The sequence below is a fragment of the Podarcis cretensis genome (genome assembly GCF_951804945.1).
Source record: "Podarcis cretensis genome assembly, chromosome: 1".
Classification (NCBI taxonomy): domain Eukaryota; kingdom Metazoa; phylum Chordata; class Lepidosauria; order Squamata; family Lacertidae; genus Podarcis; species Podarcis cretensis.
The window spans coordinates 16,332,027-16,351,367 of record NC_137170.1 but is presented as its reverse complement, the minus strand read 5'-3'; the positions used below and the strand labels follow the sequence as shown (position 1 = coordinate 16,351,367).

The window sequence follows — 19,341 nt, the reverse complement described above, 5'->3', positions numbered from 1 at the left end:
TATTTGGGGGTGGGATCTTGTGTGAGTGTGATTTTAGCCCAGCCATAAGTGTGACATTTTGGGTTGTTGCTTAGGCTGACTACACCACCTGAGACCCAGAACCCAAATTACAGTGCTCAGTTCTGAAACATATTGTGTGCCATTGAGTAACAACTGCCTTGCTTCCACATAACTCGACTGGAAAATAAGGAGTGATGAAACATTGGCTAGCCCAGCCTTTGCCAACCTGGTATCTCTGCCAGATGTTTTGGACCACAACTTCCATCACCATGGCTGTGGTGGTCTTAAACATCTGGAGGGCACCCGGTTGGCGAAGGTTGGGCTAGATTAGTAACTGGTGGAAAACTATTTTTGATACAAACTGCAAATGGCAAGTGTCGTCTTGGAAGAGGCATGCCCTTTCTGGGTGAGAATGAAGGGACTTCTAAGTGGGTGCCTCTTATGAATCATGATCACATCACCCCAAAACTAATGATGTCTTTTCACTTTGGAACAATTGAACAACTCACCGGCACGGTTATGCCTATTTAATCGTTTACAGCACACACCTATGTCTGCTTGTTCAGAACAGGTTCCACAATGTGCAGTGGGGCTTAGTAAATTAAAAAGCACTTTAGTCCAAATTGAAGAGTTGTGGTTTTGTACGTGTACGTGTGTTGTTGTGTTTTTGTTTTTTTTAAAAAAAGGAGCATGCTCAGAATTGTCCCTTCTTCGCCTCCTTGCCTAGTGGGTCACACCCACTAGTGCGAATGGAATGCAGCAGGATGCACACACACACACAAAAATACCTCCCAAACTGCGGAAAGCAGTTCCCCGTTTACCTTAAGGACCGGAAGACCAACGTGCAAGAGCAACACAGTGGATGAGCAACGACTGGGTAGCGCTGGAAACCACCAGGCCTGCAAGGAACCGGGTCCCCAGTGCAAGGAGGGCGCAGCGCTCAGCACATGCTCAGAGATGCCACGCTCGCCATCGGCTTTCCACAGCAGCAGGCTTATAAATCCCGGTGGGGTGTGTGTGTGTGTGTGTGTGTGTGCAATAGAGGAAAAAGCGCAGCCCCTGAAGCCATTCCTGGCCTACTGCTGGCTGGGTGGGGGGCACCCTCTCCCGATGCCTACCCGCGCGCTTGCTGCAAGAGAAAGGCGGGCCGGATCGTGCGAGACGGATTGAATGAAATCCCTCCGGGAAGAGCGGCTCGCCCCTCCCACCCCCGCCCCCACCCCCCGCTGCTTCTCTCTTTGCTTGGCAGGGCAGGCAGCCAGTCCGCTGCGCCGGCCGCCCAGAAAAGGGGCTGGCGCGCGCCTGCCGGAGTCCCTCCCCGCCTGGCTTGCGACGGCGAGCTGCTTGCCGCGCCTGCTGTCTGGCGCTTGTGCTTGCGCCGTAGCGAGCAGCCGGGCAGGGCGAGAGAGAGAGAGAGAGAGAGAGAGAGAGAGGGGAAGGGAACGCGGCGTGCCGGGGATTTCCAGCCTGGGCTTCGGGAGGGCGGGAGAGGAAGTGCGGGGCGGGGTGAGGGAGAGAAAGAGAGCCGGGGCAGCGCACCAGGGACTTTCCAGGCAGCCGGAGCGAGGCGGCGGCGGCGGCTGCTGCTGCGTTTGGCGGGGCTGCTGCTGGTGCAGCAGGAGGCGGCGGCGGCGGCGGCGCTGGTAGCGACGGCTCTTTTCTCCTCCGTTTCCCCTTCCCTTCCCTTCCTCGCGCAGGGAGAGGAGAGAAGGAAGCAGGTAGGGCAGCCGGGCTGTTGCGCCCCTCGAGGCGCAGGCAGAATCCGGGGAGAGGAGGCGAGTGGGGTCCCCTCCGGCTGAGGAGGCGGGGTGTGTGTGTGTGTTTGTGTGTGTGTGTGCGCGCGCAGGGGTGCGTGTGTGTTGTGTGTGTGTGGCGGGCGGGGGGCGCCTCTGGTCTGCTGGCTGCTCCCGCCGCCGCCGCTGCTGCTGCATTTGCGCGCAGGCTGTGAGGGGAAGGAGGTGGTGGATGCCGGAGGTCCTTTCCGGAGCCTCCGCGGGGAAAAGGGAAGGGGGCGTGAGGGAGGAGGAGGAGGAGGAGGAGAGGGGCGGCTGGGTGGCCGGGCAGCCTTCATGGTGGCGCCGCCTCGGCTCCTGGGCTGGAGCTGCTGCTGCTGCTGCTGCTGCGAGGGGCTGGCAGGGCGAGAGCCGAGGAAGGTCGGCAGGCTGGGCTGCGCCGCGGCGGGCAGGAGCGCGCGAGGAGCCGTCGGGGCTGCCTGAGGGCGCGCGAGGGGACGCCCGCTTGCCCGCCCCCCTCTCCCGCTTCGCGGCTGTTGCTTCGCTCTCCCTCTCCGGCGCCCCCCCAACCCACCCCCTCATTCTACTCGAGCAGCTGCCCGCGAAGGGGGTCTGCCCCCGGGGACTATGCAGGGACCCGGGTGCTCAGTCCCATTCGCTCTCCATGCTTTGACTGCCAGGGAACAGGCTTCTGGGGCTCAGAGGTAGATTCCATTCGCTCGCTGCTGCTGCTGCTGCTGCTGCTGCTCTTGCTCTCGACGCCAGGAGCAAATGCTTGCTTCTGAGCCACTGGCTTTGCTCAGATCTCCAGATCTCCCAAGTTCATCCTTCCAGTTGTTTGCTGCTATTGCTGCTCGCCCCCCACCCCACCCCGCCGCTTCAGCCTGCCCCGGTGCTTGCTTTAGAGACGGGGGCGCGCGCGCCTGGGTGTGCATTATTGCTCTTTGAGAGAGACTACTTTAGAAGGCCGGGGAAAATAACACCTTAACGTCTCGGTGTTGGAAAGTGGATCAGACCAGTAAGTCTTTTTTTTTAATAAATTAATAAATTCAGAATGGTTTATGTGTATATGTGGGTTGCTGGTGAAGGAAGCATGCTTCGACCCCCCCCCCGCTCCTCTTCCTCTCCCATTGCTGTGCCTTAAAGGTGTCTCTGCATGCATTTGATGTGCTGTTTGAATGCAGAGTGCTCTCTTAATTTCTGACTCCCTCCATATGCAGTCCGTGTGGGCGGGCCGTAGGTATTTAAAGGGGAAGTGTCTTGCCTTGCAAACCTTTTATTGGGATGGGGTTGTTTTTTTAATTCACTTGTGGCAAACTCCTGTTGTATCCACTCTGCATGTTCCCACAGGCTAAACCTTTTTATTTCTTGGCTTGGTTGCTTCATGGTGACTGCACTGATGCTTGCAGTAGGTTGCATGTTGAATTTCAATCAGTGGTAGCAGCCATGCAGGATAAGGGAACATTGCAGTTGCAAGTGGAGGGAGAGCTCTAGGACAAGATACAGGATAAATTATCTGTAATATGGGTGCGTGCATCCTCTCCTGTTGGAAAAAAAACCCCCTTGTGTGTGTGTCTGTGTGCTCTTTCATAGGAATAGCCTTGTAGCCAGTGCGGAAGAAGGAGCTCTTCTGTAAAGGACACAGAAAGAAAGGTATCTATTATGGCCTTTACACATTATGAATTGGTTTGCCGTTTGCAACTCACGGTGCTTTTTAGATGCGCATGGTTCTAACATGTGGGGAATGTTAACTTGTGTATGATTACGTCATGTCGTAGTGTAATGAAAGGGAATGGGGTTTTTAAAAGTTTTATCCTGAGTCATTCCTCTGCAGATGAAATCTTTTGTTAGAAGCAGTAACTGCTATGTTTTTGCCCCCCCCCCCCCCCCCCAGTAAGGCAGGAAGGAAAAGCCAGTAACTGATCAGTCAGAGAGATGTATATTTAGATAATGCTTGGAGGTATGATTAAACTTGGAAAATCGTAGTTCGCTTAGCATTCTGGTCATGTCTCCATAGTGTTGTACCAGGGTATTGCCGATAGAGGATTTGTATGGGCTTCCAGTTGCAGGAGCCCTTGCTTCCAGCTGTAGTTAAGCCTCTTTGCTCTTACCATTTCCCAGTAGCAGAATGGGAAGGATCCGCAACGCATCATCGGGGTTTTTTGTTTTTTTTTTAAGGAGATTGAATGCTTGCGTATTTGTGTGTGTATGTAAGGGTGAGGAGGGAAGAAGAGCTGTCAGTCTCTTGGCGATGGCTGAACGTTGTGCATTGTGATCAATGAATTTACAGAAAAGCATTGCGTGTTATACTACTTTTAAGGGATGCATTTGGGCTCTATTTTGCCTGTTACTGACCTAGGTGACTGAATTTCTGTTGACGTCTTTGAGGCTAGGATTGCACCAGTGGTATTGTAATCCTAAAGTACGGTCCATAAAGGGGTGTAGCTTCTATTCTAGCATATGCTGTTGAATTGCAGTACTACGAATGGCTTTCAACATGGATTCTGACCCTGGCTGTTTAGTGCAAAATGCTTATTTCAGATACTTACTGGGGGTGTACGATAGCTGAATTGCAACCTATGAACACATTTTCATCTACAGATGCCTTCCTCCCTCCCCACCCCACAATCTCGTTGAATCACTAAGGTCCAGCTTATGGTTTTGAATTGGCATATAATTAGCTCTTTAAAATAAGAGAAGGCAGTTTTTCAAAGTTACATTTTCTGGATTTTCTGGATTGTGAATATAGCATGTGTGCATTTAGTTTAAAGTGTTTATAGGAAAGACATTAAGCGTACGAGGCAAAATCACTTTCGTGTCTGAATGTGTGGTTTCTTGGTCTTGTTGGGAAGCCCCTGAGAATACCTGGTTAATAATGGAAACAGTGATCTTACTTGAGGTTAGGCAGCTAAAGTTATCTTCGTAGTTAGGATTTTGCACATGCTTCTAAATGCAAGCTGCGTTCATTGTTGTTGTATGGTATGTTAGTGAAATGCTTTTTGGTTCAGTAGCACTGAACATTTAACATGTTCTGCCTATGGTGGCAAAGGAGCCAATCCAGCATGTGGGTGAGGAAGGATACTGACATCCAGAGCTTTCCTGGAATACAGCAGTAAGGAAGGCTGAACTTTTGTGACAGCTGGACACAGACATTCTGGAAGTGAAATAGGCAGACGATTTGGGATTGCCGTACACGAGACATTTCAGTTGAATTAATGTGTATGTTATTGCCATCTAGTCATCAGTGGGTATGAAACACATCACGGGGTTAAAAGCAAGGAATTCTGTAGTAATTGTCAGTGTGTAGTAAGACACCTAAGAACTGGGCTGGATCCAGCCGAAGGCCTATCCAGTGCAGCATCCCTTTTTTACACAACTGGTCAAGACAAGAAGATGCTTCTGAAAAGCTTCGCAAGCAGGACATGGAGACCTTAATTCTCTTCCGTTGTTGTTTCCCAGCAACGGGCAATCAGATGCATGCTTCCTCTGATCTGGAGGAAGTATATACCCATTGTGAGTAGTAGCCATTGAGAGCTGTATCCTTCAATGACCAGGGATGAATTTGTAGAGAAGAGCATCAATGAAAATTCCGAAACCGGCAGGGATTTGTTAAAGGAAACAGGGGTTCTGTGCTGAGGATGCATTTCAGAATGCCTGAATGCATGCGAATTATTTCCGTGCCCTCAAGTGACTTTTACATCGCAATGCATACAGACGAGGTGAGATGGAAAAGAGGCTGTAGGTTAAAGGAAAGGGGATGATGCAGTGGAGTGGTTGGAATATTCACGCTGGAATTAAATAGCACAATGTGCTCTTAAGTTTTGTTTTCCCTTTATGGGTTTCTTTAAATAATAATAGTAATAATAATATAGGCTTGGATCCCAGTTATTCTTAAAATCAATGCAAGTCTACATAAGCAGCAGCAGACGACAACAACAACAAAACTAGAGTTGCAAAGCCGGCTGCTTGCAAATTGCCTCCTGAAATGTTTTGACATGACCTTTCGTGACTCAGTGTCTTGACTCAGTGGCGCTCTCCACGCTCTTTTCAACAGGCTTCTTTTAGCCTCGTCGATTTCTTAGCCAGTGGAAAGTGAGATTGTTGTCCTCACTGTCTGTGGCTGTAGCCATTGGGTCAGTCTGCATGGACTTCCCCACAAGCAGAAGGCTTTCTGCCTTCCCCAGCGCGCACACCTGTTCCACCTCCAGGTGCAGTAGACACCCACATGTGGGCATAAAATAGGACCTGTGCATGTATAAAATAAAAAGGGTAATGTACAAAATAGAATGCATGCGGTCCTGATCTGTGCAGTCAGCTGGAATTTTATGGATGTGGTCATTTAGCAAGTGCCAGAGTGTGACCTTGCTTCCCCTTCTCCAGTGGTGGTGAAATAAGCTTGAGCTAGCCCATTGGGTAGCAGTGGTCAATGGGAGGTTTGGTTCTCTGAAATGCACCTATAAAATGGGTACAAAGTTTTCTTTTGCAGCCAAGTGGTTTATTTTTTAAAATAAGGATTTCTTCATTACGGGAAACCCTAAAGTACTTCAGTCTGGGGGTTCTGACTGCCCCCCCCCAACATTAGAATAGTTATATCTGATTTGACTCCCGTCATGGTAAATTCATTGGTAGCCTTTTAAGGTGTGTGGTTTTATCTGCATGCACATATATGGTAGTATTGTTTCAGTAATAATTTCATGCCAGTGCCTTTTCTTCTGGGATTTACTGTTTTATGCCTCTTGGAATTGTAGAAGGGAGTAATAGTGTCAGCCTTGTTTGACAGAGCCGTTCTAGCTAGCAATTTATATTGTGTGTAGAATTCTGGAGTGGTCCTTCCTTGCTTTCGAAAGAATCTCCTAAGGATGCTCAGAGCTAATTCTGGATCTTACTGCAGACTCTACTCCATATGGCTGGATTTGGTAGGAAAGCACAGAAGTGTTGCTGTCTTTCCTTAAACGAAAGTTAAAATGTTGCTGCAGCAAAAACAATCAATGTTTAGGGTACAACCAGGACTGTACCTTGAGTTTATAGCTCCACCCCACTAGCGGAAAGTATTGCACGTATTCAAAGAGACTTTGTGTAAATGCCGCATGGCAGGCGCGAGAGAAATGCCAGCATGAAACTTTCATTGGGTCCTTGTGGATTCGTTTTTGAAAACAAACCCTGAAACGCAGGTACCTACCATTTATTCAAGAGCATAATTTTAGATCCCTGTACAGCCTTTTAAAAACGGAGAGTTAATTTGTATTAATTTTAAACTCCCTCATCCCAATGTATTTGAAGCTAGGGTTGAAAAAAGTAGGAACAATCAGTTATCCATAATTCGTTCCAAACTCCCTACAAAGATAGAAGTTTTTTTTATTAAAAAATGTTGCCCATACAACACACTGGTGAGGAAGTGCTCTGAATCTCGCTTAGGAAGGAACTACCCAGCCTACAAACCACTATTGAGATGGCCTTGCTTTCTGTCACCAAACCTATGTATCTCGCCCTGTGTCCTTTCATGCACTTTTTAAACTGGTGGAGGAAGAAAGCCTGCAGGTCCCACCATGAAGTTCTTGAAGATGACCAGCAATATCTTCCAGGGGGCTTCCCTTATAAGAAGAAGCAGAAGTACCTCCACAATCTTTGCAGATGCTTGCAGTCAGCTGATTTATCTCCATACTGCAGAGTTAACTACTCATCCCAGAGCCTTCTTGGAGGAAGTGGAATTTTGGCTGGGAGATCAACCCTTAAGACTGAGGTTGGGGAGAGAATGTGAATGAACACAGGTCCATTGATTTGGAGCTGTTGCTGGAAGCCACTGGTAACTCCAGGTGACATTTATTTTGATTTATTTATTTTGATTTTTGTATCAGCTGTTCCTCCAGGAAACTTGGATCCGCAACTCACCACTGTGGTTGGAGGGAAAAAGAGAGACAGAGACAGCAACTTGTTCAAGGTTTCATGGAGCAGGAATTTCAACATGGGTTTCCTATTTTCAAGCTCAAAACTCTAGCCGTTGTACCACACTAGTTTTGATGCTATACTTGAAACAGCTGCTTCAAATGCAATTAATAAATACATTGCGAAGTAAAGCTTGCCTGCTTTTCTAGATTCCCAGTGCTGACAGCAGTGAGAAACCTGTGGTTCTCCAGGTGTTTTGGGTCTCTAACTCTCATCAGCTCCAGCCAGCATGACTAGTGGTTAGGGATTGGGGAGCTGTGGTCCTACAAGAACTGCAGGGTTACATGCTCCTGATCCTGGCTCTATCACTTGGAACTCCCGCTGACTGCTGTCGTCATCATACAGGCTGCGTAGATGCACCAGTTCTTCTCTGAATAAGATTTGATGAAAGGAGCCAGCTTCTGAAATTAATGTGTCTGGATTAATAACTTTCAAAATACCAGCAGACATTGATCTTGTTGAAACTATTTTTCTGTGTTACTCTGTTAAATATGGTTTATACCCAGTTCTGATGATGGTGAAAGGTAGTCATCCATCTTTCTAGTGTCATGGTTAGTTTACTTTACACACAAGGAACCCTTTCCTTCAAGATCTTCAGAAGGGCAACCTCCATTCCAATACATAAACTTATTATCACTTTGAAAACCAGACCTTCCGCCAGGAATAACAAGAGACTCAAATCACCCACCAGTTATAAGTCTTCGTTCTGTGGCTAACAATGGCATTAACCAGTAAAATGGTAATACCTTACAAAATTGAGAAAACCCATATTTGAATACTAACCCTCCACCAAAAAACTCCATGTTTCCTGCCTTACTTGAATCCATGGTGTAACTCTGAATATGTAGTGGCAAAGGAAGCATTGAAGTTCCCAGTGTTGTGTCATTAGACCTACCCAAGAAACACTTGCTTTCAGAAAGAGACCAAGTCAGGGTTCCTATACTAGGCGATACGAGAGAGGTTCTGATGTGCCTGCTCAGTGGTTGCTTGGGATAAAATCTGGGCATTATAGTTATTATATGTTGATCCTGAAGCACCATTGATTGTGTGCTATTGTGAGTACCATAAAGGAGATACTTTTCTCTCCACAGTCACAGGCAGCTATATATTGTGAGTTTGTGGGTGCCCAACTCCCCTGTGCCATGCATTTCAGACTCCCCCATGTTAAGAGTTTCTGGGTGGCACACACTCCTGGATTCAGCAAATGTTAAAATGTAAGCTTGGTCCTTTTCCTGAGGTGGTGATGGGCCATCAGAAGAACAAAATAAGCTGATGAGCCATTAGGAAAGCCAAGGTGAGGGGGCTCTGTGCCCGAGGTCAAGTGGGTGGGGGCACCTCCTCCAGCTCATAGAAGACAAAGGCAGAATTTGGAGTAGAATTTTAGAGTTGGCCGTGATGTGCTCTAGAGGACAAAAGTGGTTTCAGACTGGTAAAGGCGGCAAGCTGGAATGAGGTTCAGAGCATGATGGTTGATTTATCTTTGAATCCAAGGCAGATGTTGTGGAAGAAACAACAACACCCCTTGGGGTGTTGATGCTGTGAACCGCTTCACCGTAGGCTCAGGTTGTATATACAGTGGTACCTTGGGTTACATACGCTTCAGGTTACAGACTCCGCTAACCCAGAAATAGTACCTCGGGTTAAGAACTTTGCTTCAGGGTGAGAACACAAATCGTGCTCCGGCGGCGCGGCGGCAGCAGCAGGCCCCATTAGCTAAAGTGGTGTTTCAGGTTAAGAACGGACCTCCGGAACGAATTAAGTACTTAATCCGAGGTACCACTATATGTGTAAATAAACCACCCCAGTCTCTGCTGTGCCTCGTTTCCAAATGGAAATGTGAACCCCAGGTTAAGTGCCTGGAACCCCTGGAATTTTGCACACAATTGCCTGCCTGCCTGCATTGCAGACCTAGATTGTGTGACCTCAAGTCACGCTGAATGCTAGTGATACTGGGTGCTTCCTTGGTCTGGTCTTGTTTTCATGGACCATGGTTTATGAGTACCTGTGGTGCTGGAGTGGAAAGAAGGTCAGGCAGTGAGACTGGGAACGATCCATTCTCAAGACCCTGGGGAAATGTTGTCAGAGATGGAAACACTGAGCTGGGTGTAGCAATGATATAAGGCAGGGAATAGGAATCCTGAAGCCTTCCAGATGTTATTCCCCCCCTCCCACCATTAATCTCAGGGTTGCGAGTTCAAGCCTCATGTTGGGCAAAAGATTCCTGCATTGCAAGGAGTTTGGCTAGATGACCCTCATGGTTCTTCCAGCCCAATTTTCTATGAACCCTGACTTGTGCTGATGGGAGCAGGCATTGAGCAACATCTAGAGCAGCCCAGATGTTGTTGGACTACAACACCCATCATCCCTGACCACTGGTCCTGCTAGCTAGGGAATGATGGGAGTTGTAGTCCAACAAGAGCTTGGCGACCCAGGGTTGAGAAAGGCTGATCTGTAGGGCCACAAACTCCACACACCTCTGCTCTTAAGGCATCTTTCTCATATGATGAAGTGAGAATAATGCCAAAACGAGGAAGAAGAAAACGCTAACAGCTGATACTACAAAGGCACTAAAGCAAAATAAAAGAAGCTTTAAACTTAATCCAGGAGGGAAGAGGGAGCCAATGTAGAGACGTATTCAAAGGACAGAGACTTTCTCGGTGAGGGGAGAGAGAAATTAGATGAAGGGAAGAGTTTGACAGCTGCTGAAGGCGAAAGAGGAGGCTTCCGTTGTGTGGCAATACATCCTTTGTGGAGCAACAGCTGAAACTTTCTGGCTTCATGAATTTAATAGAGTTGCATATTTCAGAGTTCTGCCATAAAATCCAGGAGACATTAAAATATAATCTCCCTTGGGGCGTGCCTCATGTAAGGCTTGCTGAAGACATGCATTGCTATCTATCTATAGAGTCTTCTTTAAAAAATAATGTAAAAGTGGTATTTTTAAATAGTTTTAAAGCTTCCTGGTGTCTGAGCCTTTGGCTTTGTTAAGGGCACTTAATGGAAGGGCTTTTGATCTAGCAGACACATTTGAGAATCAAAGATGAAGAGAAGCAGTTTTTGCACCCAAGAAAGGTCTTGACTGCCAGGGAACCCTACAGAACACAGTGGGATGTGGTGGTGGGGTGTTGCAAGGGAACAGAAAATAGGCAAAAAACCCCCCACCCAAAACCCCTTCATTCTCATTAGCAGAGACATCTGCTGGGTCTAAAGTTCTTGCATGAGCACAGTGGCACCAATTGGATCCCATTCAACACTAGATCACAGCTCCCAATCCTTTCATACAAAAATCCATTCCAGGTTTTCCCCAAAAGCTTTCTTTGTGTCAGCAGCCTATTTTTTTATTTTTATTTTTTTGTGTGGGGTGGGGGACGACAACACCTTTTCGGTGTTGCTGTTATTCAACAATTGATAATTGGAAACCCTTGTTGATTTATTGCACATCTCCCCAATAGACATGATAGAAAAGGAGAGAGAGGAGGGCGCTGCAAATCAGCCAGAGATTCACTAGTAGATTTCTTGCTTTCTTTGGTTATACATGGGTAGTAGTTGCAATGCCGTTTTCATGGTGCTGCTTAAAACGATGGAAGCAGTTGTTGAGAGGCTTAAGTATGTTGCAAGCAATTCAGCCACTTTTCTCTCACTTCTTTTTTCCTGATGGATCACATCCGGCCGTGAAAAACTTTGGTTAGCTTACTGCATGAGGGCTTTCTACCTTCTCAGAATGATTCATTGCACTCAGAATAGGGGTTGAAAGGCTATTTACTTTTGATATAGAGTGGCAGAATTTCTCTTGGGTCCCTGTAGAAGTGGGGGCATAGTTTAGTTCAAGTATTTGCCATACGTATGTCCAATCTTTTTGAGTAATGTGAGTTATTTCGGGTGAAAACTCCACCTTTATTTAACTTAGCAGCCTACCTAGAACTTGGTTAGCACGATCCACCAAAATTTGAGTCTCAACCAACACCACATGAGCGCAATACATTTAGAGCATATTCGTGCTACTTTAACAGCCACAGCTTCCCTAAAGCTTCGTAGCTTAACCTCTCAGGGAGCTACAGTTCCCAGCATGCTTACCAAACTGCAGTTCCCAGGGCACATAGTGGAAAGCTATGTGCCTTAAGTGTGTATTGTGAACGAAACCCAAAGCTGTGTGAGATTTCTATGTGTTTTCAGCATAGCCATCATGCCTACCAGGCTCTGTTGTTTCCTAGGTATGGGATGAGGACTCTGTTGTCTTCCAGATGTAGTAGGACCACAACTCCCATCATCCCTGACTGTTGCCCATGCTGGCTGGGGCTGATGGGATCTGGAGTCCAGCAACAGCTTAAGACGAGAAATTGCTAGCTGTGCTTCTGGCACTGTCCTTGCTACCCATGCGTTTCTCATGAAGACTTAATCCTACAAATCATTATTATTTACTGGGGCTTAATTCTCTTGCAGTCTGTAAATCTTTGGGCTGTGTTTCTTGTAACTGCTGATGGGGAATTGGCTGTACACCCCCCAAATCTCATTTTAAAACAAACCTTAGTCTTTGTTATTTTAACATGGTTTTAAATAAATCTTATGTCTATATTGTAAACCGCTTTGAGATTCATTTCTTTAAAATATGAAGTGGTCTAGAAATAAGTAATAATAAAAATGATTTAAAAATGATGTTCTCTTGGTGTGGCTCTAAGGTGAGCCGTAAGCTGTTTTATTCCATCCACACCAAGGAAGGCCTTGTGGTGGTGTGAGACTTCAGTTATTTTCATTATTGTAATTTGTGTATACAATGGTTTTGATTTTGTAACGTGCCTAGAGATTATTTTAATCGATAGATGATCATATAAATTTAATAAAAAGTTTGGCATGTGCCACGTCAGACTTTTGTCAGTTTAGTCTGTTGTTGTCTGGCTGGCAGTGGTTTTTCCAGGATCTCGGGCAGATATTCGTCCCCATCACCTGTTACCTGGTCCTTTTAACCAGGAGGTACCTGAACCTGGGAACCTCTGTATAAAAAGTGTGTGCACTCTTCAACTCATATGACCTTCCTTCTGAGTTTTGCGTTTGGCAAAGGAGATAAAAGCAATTTCAGGTTTTGTTTCCCCCCCTGAAAGTAATTCTGCAGAGGCAGACGTGGGTGGCAATAACCTGTGATAATGGAGCCCAAAATGCTCCTTGGGGCCTATTCAGTGCAGCCAGAGGAGGACTCTGCGCATGCCACCTGAAATGTGTGACGCCAGCCACCACTGAGAACGATTTGGGAAGGAAGGTAAGAAAGAAACAAGCAAACAAACAAACAAAAACAAACCATACTTGGTGGATGGTTCAGATGTCAGTCTAAATTATGTCAGGATTTGGACTCTGCGGTGTTGGTGGGAATTTCCTTTTTTAAAATTTGTGTTTGTTCATGTGACCAGCCTAATGGCATTAAGGTTATTAATGACCTAGATTGGGATAAAAGACTATATTTTTAAATTTAATTTGGACTGGAGGAATGTAATTGCTTTATTAGGCTCATTTGTACACCATTCTTAATTTAGAAAAATCACAAAGGTTCTAATGAAGGTAGGTGGATGGGTACCCCCTCTGTTGAAAGAGTGGAGGGTCGTGAGACACGGGGTGAATCCTTCTCAGTATTGGTACCAAGGCCATTGAACCTGCTCCTCATGCAGCCTTGTTCCTCCCTTATTCCTTTTAGTAGGCATCAGCTCAACAGAGGTTGGTTTTTTAAATAAATATAATAGAGTGTTTAGGGTTCATCGAACCTTGGTTTACCCATTGTTCTTCAGTGGTGTACATAAGAATAACTCTTTTGGATCAGGTCAAAAGCTTGAATAGTCCAACATCCCATTCTCACCATGGCCAACCAGATGACTATGGGACACCCCCCCCCCATAGGACACAAACACAACAACACTCTCCCCACTTGTGGTTGCCAGAAACTGGTATACAGAGCCATAACACCTCCCAATACTTTAGATAGTATGCACCTAGTGACCATCAATAGCTTTACCCTTCAAGAATTTGTCTGAACCCCATTTTAAGTTACTTTATAGCCCTTTATGGCTTTTTTTTGGTGGGGTGGTGGGCTCTATTTATTTTAAAATAAAGAGTATAATGTATATTTTTCCTAAACTTGAAAGTCCCTGAAAGGAGCCCCAACCTCTTTCTAGGCCTGCTTAGATTCAACAAGGTCTAGGCCTGCTTAATTCAACATGATTGGTTGAAGGCCTTATGTTCCTTTATCCAATCCCTCTTTCTCAGTCTTAGAAACTCAGATGTATAAACTAGGTGTCAAATGGCTTCCTTAAACCAGGGTTACAGTCGCCAAAACAGAATGTCTAGTTGCCATTTTTGGGCAAGATGGCTCTAAAGCCTTATTTTTCAAATAACGGACTGACTGATTGATTCTCAGTCAAACATCTGGCTAGTTCAGATGACCACCTTGAAGCTAGGTTAAGAGCTTTGAGAACTTAAAGAAGAAAAGTCCCTTGGCCATGTGTATTGGCCTGTTCTGATCTCTTTTTCTTAATGGTGACTGTTCCTTCTCAGGCTGCACAGAAAAATCAGTTTGGTTCCAGAAATTCATCCCAATTGTACAGATAAAATATAACAGAATTCTGCAGGATGGGGTTTTAGAGTGTGAAAACAGCCCAGATCCAATGATCCCCAGATGGTGGAGATGTCAGGTGCCAACCTGGCGACCAGGAATCTTCACTTGGTCGCAAGTGGTTGAAAGCTAGGTGCAAAACGCGCCTGGCACCTGGCTAATTTCGAACATTGCCTCTTCTAGTAACTCCCAACCTAGTGTTGAATTAAACATTACACTATTAAGACCATTCAGTCAGGTCAAGCATTTCTGATTGTCAGATGGAATGAAACCTCTCCTTCCCCTGTATGCTCTTCTGGGGGGCTTTCCTGATCCCTAAGAGCAGATACGGGGCAGGGAGGACAGCCCCATTGCACTCGTGCTACTATATGCAACATACAACTGTGTGTAACATACAGTTACACCACGAATCCACATTCTTTTCCTCAGCAATTATGGCCAGTTCAGATTGTATCAGACTCAGGTGCTTGGGTATTAGTGCGCATTATTCATTTTGGCTGCTATTTATGTGTTCATTGCCTGTTTTCTCAGTTTAGATAGGTCTTCCTGGAGTTTTTCCAGTCTCCTAATACAGGTCCTTGAGGGGATTTCATTGCTTGTTTGCCCTTTGTACTTCTTTCTACTGTTTGCTTCCTGTTGTTCAGCCACTTGTTGATCCCCAAGATATTTCCATTTGCCTAACTTGGGCATAGCTTTCCAATGTGCTTGTAAATGATGTTTCCTTGACATCATTGGGGGCAGCTGATCAGCCAAGCATCTTCAGCCAGTTCTTTTAAGAAGACACCTTTTCCTGCAGTCTAGAGAGGCTGTGGTTCTGTAAGCAAATCAGCAGGTACCACGGAAGTTTTTCTTTCCCCCCCTTTTTAAAGGAAAGTTAAGGATGTGGGACGCAGGTGGCGCTGTGGGTTAAAGCCTCAGCGCCTAGGGCTTGCCGATCAAAAGGTCGGCGGTTCGAATCCCTGCGGCGGGGTGCGCTCCCGCTGCTCGGTCCCAGCGCCTGCCAACCTAGCAGTTCGAAAGCACCTCCGGGTGCAAGTAGATAAATAGGGACCGCTTACCAGCGGGAAGGTAAACGGCGTTTCCGTGTGCGGCTCTGGCTCGCCAGAGCAGCGATGTCACGCTGGCCACGTGACCCGGAAGTGTCTCCGGACAGCGCTGGCCCCTGGCCTCTTAAGTGAGATGGGCGCACAACCCCAGAGTCTGTCAAGACTGGCCCGTATGGGCAGGGGTACCTTTACCTTTACCTTTAAGGATGTGGTGGTGCTTAAATGCCCTGCAATTGAACCAGATCAATGACCAGTCCAGAGGGTGCTTCTTCCTATCGGCCTCTTAAACTCATACATACTGTGATTTTGATTAAGTCATTCAGTTGCTTCTCTTGCTTCTACTCTCCAGTGACAATTCGGTGTTGGGAGGGAGGGAGCGCGTTCCTCAAACATACGTTTTCACCATTGAACTTTGCAACAACAACAAAATTCTTGGAAAATAACACTAAACTTTGCAGAACTGGCTCCTGCAGGAACCAAGAAGAGCATTTCTCAATAAATACGTTAAATCTTTAAGGTGGTAGGTTTTAGAGAGTTCTTGTTCAGCCCATGTGGCCTCTCTTCCTCGATCCCACCCTCTTCTTCTGCCCTGGATTGTTCATCACATTGCAGAAGAGGAACAAACAGACCTGAAAACTGCAGACACAGCAAGTCCCTGATCTGGATTGGAACCATGGTGGGTGGAGGTAGAGTGGCTTTAATCCACCCTCCCCTGCTCATGCCAGAGCCTTGGTCCAAATCAAGCTCCGGCACCTGCAATTTGTATGAGGAAAAAAGCTCCCATTTGCTTTAATTGGAGTTCCGCCACCCCAATGTAAATTGCAGATGTGTGTGTGTTTCTGAACAACTAGCTTCAGGGATGAGGAACTGGTGGCTCTCCAGATGCAGATTGACTCCAACTCCCATAAGTAGCATTAGAAACTCAGATATATAAGCTAGGTACCAAAATGGCACCTTAAACCAAGGCTTTTGTTTCGTTATTTAGTCGTGTCTGACTCTTCGTCGGACCAGAGCACGCCAGGCACTCCTGCCTCCTGCAATTTGGTCAAACTCATGCTGGTAGCTTTGAGAACACTGTCCAACCATCTCGGCCTCTGTCATTCCCTTCTCCCTGTGCCCTCAATCTTTCCCAACATCAGGGTCTTTTCCAGGGAGTCTTCTCTTCTCATAAGGTGGCCAAAGTATTGGAGCCTCAGCTTCACGATCTGTCCTTCCAGTGAACACTCAGGGCTGATTTCCTTAAGAATGGAGAGGTTTGATCTTCTTGCAGTCCATGGGACTCTCAAGAGTCTCCTCCAGCACCATAATTCAAAAGCATCAATTCTTTGGTGATCAGCCTTCTTTATGGTCCAGCTCTCACTTCCATACATCACTACTGGGAAAACCATAGCTTTAACTATATGGACCTTTGTTGGCAAGGTGATGTCTCTGCTTTTTAAGATGCTGTCTAGGTTTGTCATTGCTTTTCTCTCAAGAAGCAGGGGTCTTTTAATTTCGTGGCTGCTGTCACCATCGGCAGTGATTATGGAGCCCAAGAAAGTAAAATCTCTCACTGCCTCCATTTCTTCCCCTTCTGTTTGCCAGGAGGTGATGGGCCCAGTAGCCATGATCTTAGTTCTTTTGATGTTGAGCTTCAGACCATATTTTGCTCTCTTCTTTCACCCTCTTTAAAAGGTTCTTTAATTCCTCCTCACTTTTTGCCATCAAGGTTGTGTCATCTGCATATCTGAGGTTGTTGATATTTCTTCCAGCAATCTTAATTCCGTCTTGGGATTCATCCCATCCAACCTTTCGCATGATGAATTCTGCATATAAGTTAAATAAGCAGGGAGACAATATACAGCCTTGCTGTACTCCTTTCCCAATTTTGAACCAATCAGTTATTCCATGTCCAGTTCTAACTGTAGCTTCTTGTCCCAAATAGAGATTTTTCAGGAGACATGTGAGGCATGCCCATTTCTCTAAGAACTTGCCATAGTTTGCTGTGGTCGACACAGTCAGATGCTTTTGCGTAGTCACTGAGGCAGAAGTAGATGTTTTTCTGGAACTCTATAGCTTTCTTCATAATTCAGCACATGTTTGCATTTTGTTCTCTGCTTCCTCTGCCCCTTCGAAATCCAGCTTGCACTTCTGGGAGTTCTCGGTCCACATACTGCTTAAGCCTGCCTTGTAGAAATTTAAGCACAACCTCGCTAGCGTGTGAAATGAGTGCAATTGTGCGGTAGTTGGAGCATTATTTGGCACTGCCCTTCTTTGGGATTGGGATGTAGACTGATCTTCTCTAATCCTCTGGCCACTGCTGAGTTTTCCAAACTTGCTGGCATATTGAGTGTAGCACCTTAACAGCATCATCTTTTTAAATTTTAAATAGTTCAGCTGGAATACCATCACTTCCACTGGCCTTGTTATTAGCTGTGTTTTCTAAGGCCCATTTGATTTCACTCTCCAGGATGTCTGGCTCAAGGTCAGCAACCAAACTACCTGGGGTGTACTAAACCAAGGTTAAAGATGCCAAAATGGAATGTCTAGTTTTTACATTTTGGGGCAATATGGCTCTTAAGTCTTATTCCCCTCCCCCAAATAAACATCAGTTAAACATCTGACTAGTTCATATGACCACCTTCAGCTAACTTAAGAGCATTGAGAACTTAAATAAGAAAAGTCCCTTGATCCAGGGACGGTCCACGCATATTTTGGCTTATTCTGACTTCTTTTTCTTAAGTGTGACTGCTCCCGCTCAGAAAAAATCATTTTGGTTCCAGAAATTCATTCCAGTTGTGCAGATGAAATATAACAGGTAGAATTCCATGAAAACAGTTCAGATCCAAGGATTTCCAGGCATGCACCTCCAGATGGTGGAGATGTCAGGTGCCATCCTGGCGTCCAGGCACCTTCACTTAGTCGCAAGTGGCCAAAAGCCAGGTTCAAAATGCTCCTGACGCCTTGCTAATTCCGAACACTACCCATCAGCCCAAGGTGACATGGCCAGTGGCCAAGGATAATGAGAATTGTCCACAAGACATGAAGAACCACATTTTTCCTCCACCTGTGTCCTAAAGGCACCGTCCCAGAGGTGGTGTGTTCTGCGTCAGTTGTTGCTTTAACACCAGAGTGGTGGGTGAATAAATTCTTTGTGTTAATGCTTTTTGCTACAAGAGCAAACTAACTCCGTTACAGTCTGCACCGTTCTTGAAGCTTGATCCCTGATTCCTTGCTGCTGAGAGATCCACAGCGTGGAGAAGATAATGAAGGTGTTTTTCAAGCCTGGAGTACCAGCGAGCACTGTAGTCTCTGAACTGAAATCTTGTTCGTTCTGAAGAACCTCTTGACAATTCACTTAGCTTGCACCTGAGGACAAATATGTGTTCTGAAGCACGAGCTGAAGGAGTTTATACCTTGACATTCATCACCTTCCTAAATATATAACAGCACCTAATTAGGAATTAATGCCTAATGAGGAATTAGTGTTTCTGGTGGTTGGGATGGGGGGTGGAAATCAAGCAGGAAGTTTTCAGATACAATTAGCATTTACAGTCCCTCAGGGTTGACACAGATATACGTAAGAAAAAAGGAAAGCACCAGTTTATGGAAATCTAGAAACGAGGTACCAATATCCAAACGGGATAGAATCGCTGTAACACTTAACGCAGGCGAGCCTTTGAAGAGCTAAGTCACTTGAATGAATGAACCAAATGCAGAGCTGAGAAGAAACCCCCTTGAAGCGTTTTGTAAGCTCCATCTATTCAACGTACATCTGCTACAGACCCTTAAATCGGGCAAGTGACTGAATAGTTTGCTGGTAGGTTTCCATTTTAATCTATTAAAAGGAACGGAAGAGGATGTGCAATTCAGCAAGAGGCGAGCAATATGCTCCTGCCTACTTTCTCTGACGTCTTCTGAGATTAGGTTGGTATCAGCCATGTTTAGGTCTTTCTCTGCTGTGGAGTCCGCTCTGTGGAATCGCCTGCCAAGCAAAAACACTTGCAGATGGATAGTTATACCTGTCCCAGCTTACATTTTGTGATGA

The 19,341-nt window shown here is 46.0% G+C and overlaps 1 protein-coding gene across 2 annotated transcripts in view; it reads left to right on the top strand.

Annotated features, from left to right (window-relative positions):
• Nucleotides 1-1,576: 1,576 nt before the first annotated feature.
• The window catches only part of TRAF3 (TNF receptor associated factor 3), a 100,459-nt gene continuing 82,694 nt past the window's right edge, over nt 1,577-19,341 (top strand). Inside the window, exons 1-2 of one of the 2 annotated variants that reach the window (XM_079947300.1) lie at nt 1,577-1,718; nt 3,327-3,386. The gene's annotated coding sequence lies outside the window, so the exon portion shown is untranslated. Of the gene's footprint in view, nt 1,719-2,399; nt 2,752-3,326; nt 3,387-19,341 lie in introns of those variants that run through there. The other variant, XM_079947299.1, reaches the window with a different exon arrangement.